We start from the raw sequence: 4,960 nt of genomic DNA, 5'->3' as shown, positions 1-4,960 counted from the left end.
GCACCGCCAATGACTTTCATAATATGACAGTTTGCGAATGTTAATATTACTCAAATTAAAACGCCTGTCTGTTTCCCTGCGCCTAATCCTCACCAATCCCCTGCTGTGTTTGATGACTGGGCTGTGAAAAGTCCCCCAAATTGTGCAGCTGTTTAATGACTCGCTTATTCACTGCCGCATTCATAAATGACAGATCACAGAAAATCAGAAACTCAAATGTCAAATCAGACACTGAAAATTTCATGAAAATCTAAAAGGCCAGAACCTTCCCAAGTTTTTTTTTTTTTTTTTCTCTCTCCCTCTTAATTGCATTTGTAAAGAGACAGTGCAATTTTCCGTGGCCACCATCACAAATGCAAATGAGTATGAACTTGAAAACCCTCAGGCAGACTTTTCCCCAAATTGACTAATGGGATATTAGGGGAGACTGTGCAAATGAACCTAATTCCACATGAACATCTATTCCTGTGCGCAAGGCACCGCATGAGACACTTTTATATAATTATCTTTTGAAACAATATCCTTAGATCTGAGTTCTCTCTCACTTCGTCTTTTTCTGAGATAATAATGAGGGAAATACCTTGAGAAAAAAATTCTCTGGAATCTTGGAGGGTTTTACTTTGTTATCTTTGGCCCTCAAATGCAATTGCTAGAGAAAATTCTTTAATATAATCCTCAAGATAAAGTTAGTGACTGAAATTTATTTAAAAGGAAAGGGACTACAAAATTTGAGAGGTTCTTGCACCATGAAAACTACACATATGCGATTTTTTTTTTACTGTAAAAGTAAACAACACATTTACAAACACTATAAAATAAAAACAAGAAACCAACAGGCATTTGGTCCATCAACAGAGTTAGCCATGTTCAATAATGTGTAGATATCCAGTCCTAAAATATTCGCTATGAAATAGGGAGATACAAAATTATAATCATTTACATTCACTTGTGTCTATAAGACAGTCTGGAGTAAGCTTGTTGCTGGGAACATTATCTTAACTTGTCTCTCTGGCCCCTGTGATGTTGATCCAAAAAAATCTAGATGAGATAAGCAAAGTATAACATAGATGATAGGCAAAATTAATTATGAAGCAGAACATCATCTCAAGGGATAAGAGTGGACAACAGAGAGACAACTGTTACAATCTACATTTATACTATTTTTAAAAACTCTCTAGAATAAGCAATTTTTTTTTGTGTGTGTGTGAGAAACTTTTGTCCTGTCCAGGTGATTGACAGGCATATTTGAATTCTTATAGGAAAGAGTAGTCGTTCCTTAACTCTGTACCAGAGGAAGTGAAAGAGCAAGCAGCTAGCCGGGCGGCGGCGGCGGCGGCGGCAGCGGCGGCACACGCCTTTAATCCCAGCACTTGGGAGGCAGAGGCAGGTGGATCTGTGAGTTCGAGGCTAGCCTGGGCTACCAAGTGAGTTCCAGGAAAGGCGCAAAGCTACATAGAGAAACCCTGTCTCGAAAAACAACAACAAAACAAAACAAACAACAACAACAACAACAACAACAACAAAAGAAAGAGCAAGCAGGTAAGGGTATTAAAATCACTGCTTTTGACAACAGAGGAAGGTAAGTCATTACTATCAGAGTTACTGTCGTGTATGCCGTGGAATAAACATGCTTTGGTGGGAAAGAGAAGACAAGCTCAGCCACGGAGCAGAGCTCAATCTGGAACTGCAGATGACTGCCTCGACTTCCCCAGTTGATTTCTGGTGGATATTGTAAGCCCTGACTTGATGATGTCACTTTCAGTTCCTTTCACTATCATGCTGCTATAGTTACCTTGGCTAGAAGTAGGGAGTGACTGATTTGATGATATTTTGCTCTCTGTCTGTTACTTCTTTCTTTCTGCTACTTGCTATTTGTTTATTTATTTGTATTTTTGCTTGCCATATGCTTATTGTACCCATTCAAATCTGGAAATATGGCTATTGTAGGTTTTTGGACCCTATATAACACCTTTTATTGTTCTAACTAAATTACATATATTGCAATTTTTTCCTCAACACCGTTTACTTGAGGAAAATTTAGTGAAGTATCTCTTTCCATTTTCATATGTTGTTATCATAATAATTTGATATTCTCTAATTACATGTTTGTCTCTTATAACTGACAAGCTTTTCAAGGGAAATTTCAGGTTTTAATTTCATATACTTAGTAACATTTTTGCTGAATTAGAACATGCGAGACATCATATATATATATGTATATATATATATGTATATATATATATATATATATATATATATTTAAAATCTAGTTGTCACCTATAGTCATTTTCTAAGTGGTTTAAGATAACATATACATGATATTGTGATAATAATAAAAAACAATGTCTCCCACCTATACAGAGTGCTAGTATTAAGTATACACATCTGTAGATTTTTTGAGGTAGGAAATCTCTTATCTTCAGTGCCTGTGTATGTTACACATCTCTTGGGTTGTCCTTCCTTAATGTTGCCTTTTTCTTCACTGTGCCAGACTGTCTCTGGTCTCAGATTTGACCCTTACATTGATAAGTAGTGTTGAGAACATCACAAACTGTGAGCACTCTTGAAATATTTCTTTTGAAGGAAAGCAATTTGGTAATCTCTTACCTATTAATGCCGTCTGCACTGTCTAAGGTTAGTGTTATGCTTTTAAATGGTAATCTCTTAACTCATGTCTATAGCAGGCTTTCTTGGACTGCCAGCCCCCAAATCATAACATGGAGACTTATTATTAATTATGGATGCCCGGCCTTATTTTATGCTAGTCCCACCAGCTCTTATAACTTATTTTAACCAGTTTCTCTTCATCTGTGTTTTGCTTTGGGGCTTTTAAGCTTTCTTTCATTCTGTCTATGTTCCTTTCCCTGCTTCCTCCATGTCTTTCTGGCTGGCAGCTGCTTCGGTAGCTGGCTTCGAGCATCTTCTTCTCTTTTTCCCTTGTTCTTTTCTCTCCTAATTATTCTACTCTCTGCCCACCAGCCCCACCTATCCCTCTACTACCTAGCTGTTACCCGTCCAGGTTTTTATTAGACCAATTAGGTGCCTTAGGCAGGCAAGGTGAAACAGCAACACATCTTTAGTTAAACAAATGCAGCACAAACAATTGTAACACACCTTTACATAGTTAAAGTAATATTCTGCAACATAAACAAATGTGAGATATCTTTACATAACAAGTAATGTTCCACAACACATGTCTTCATTTATAGTATGCTCAAAATTACTAACGCTAACTTGAAGAAAAATAATAATTATCTGTTTTGTCTGCATGAGAAGAATGTAACTGTTTCCATGCACACCAAGATGCTCTTTTCCTTGGTGTTTGGCACTTTATCTTTCTTGACCTGAAATCCTGACACTTCCCCTTTGTCCCAGATGCCTCTCGCCTATGACTACTAGGTCATCTTATTTCCCCGCTAAACATTCATCTTCATTGACATTCATATAATTATTTGATCATGTCTTGTGCCATACAAGATGCGTGCCTGGGTATTATAGTTTTAAGACTGCTAATACTCATTACACCATGGTTTTTCTGTCCACCCCACACATCCCATCCAGGATTATTCCAACCAGAAAGTAGTATGACTGTAAGGAAGTGATCATTCTCTCCCTCTTCTCTCTCTCTCTCTCTCTCTCTCTCTCTCTCTCTCTCTCTCTCTCTCTCTCTCTCTCTCTCTCTCTCTCTCTTCCCTCTCTCTTAACCAGCTTCAGGTGCATGATACGAGGATGAGAATGCACAAGTACAGATATAGGTAATCATATTCATTTAGTGTTTGACAGCAGAGCTGCCAATGCCAAAGCTGGGATCAGGCCATTCGTGGGTTCAATAGCAGTCAGAGAAGGTAGGTTAGGCTCTCCTGGATCTTAGGGTAAGATGTTGGTGAATATTTGGAGCATGTGGCTCTTTCATGGGACACCATGCATTTCTGATATTGTGTGCGGGCGCGTGCGCACACACACACACACACACACACACACACACACACACACACACACACACACACACTGTACTTCTCCACTGAGAGTCTCAAGGTGTTCGATAGGCAGTGAGAATTATAAATCCTTGACCATGGAGTTGGGTATCATAAATATTGCTATTTCCCACATTTAATGAATGGAACTAGTAGTTTATGGGGGAACTGAAAGAGAAGTCAGAGAAGTGTCCCCATGTAAATTTAAATCTTTGTTCAGTTTTATATTTCATAGCATTTGGAAAGAGTCTTTAAACTTCATTTTAGAGAGGAAAAGAAATGTCAGAGGAAACTTGGAACACCCTTCTGCCTCTACTTTATACTCCTTCTACAAACAGGAGTTTTTCAAATATTCCTTGATAAGAAGGGCAAGACACATTAATGGAAATTCCAGAGTGTCACAAAAATATCAAAATAATGAATATGAAAGTGCATATCTGCAGACTGGTACCCAAGTCTATCTCAGTGCCTTAGGATACATTGAAATAGCATTATTTATCTTTTTGAAATTATAATATAATTGCATCATTTCCCCCTTCCCTTTGCTCCTTCAAATACTTCCATATACTCTTTATTGCTCTCTCAAATTGATGGCGTCTTTTTGCATTATTTTTGTTATATATATATGTTTAAAAACAATATATATCTACATATATACTTATTTATTTATCTATATAAATATACCCTCTTCAGTCTATATAATGTTACTTATATGTGTGTTTTCAGGGATGGATATTTTGTATTGGATAATCAATTGGTATTCTCTTCCCTGGGGAAGACTATCTCACTGTCAGCATTCTGTAGTTTCCTGTAGTCCTTTTTTGTAGGGTCGAGGCCTGGTGGGATTTCTGCCTGTCCATATTAGCACATTTATTGTCCAGCTCTTGTTTGACAACATTTATGATTATGCTTCCAATTAGTTTTAACTCAATGCATTTGTACTAGAAGTGATGTTTAATTCATTCTGTTCAGTTTTATATGAGAAT

Source organism: Peromyscus maniculatus, chromosome 12, assembly GCF_049852395.1.
Source record: "Peromyscus maniculatus bairdii isolate BWxNUB_F1_BW_parent chromosome 12, HU_Pman_BW_mat_3.1, whole genome shotgun sequence".
Classification (NCBI taxonomy): Eukaryota; Metazoa; Chordata; class Mammalia; order Rodentia; family Cricetidae; genus Peromyscus; species Peromyscus maniculatus.
The sequence above is the reverse complement of the archived record's forward strand: the minus strand, read 5'-3'. Positions refer to the sequence as shown.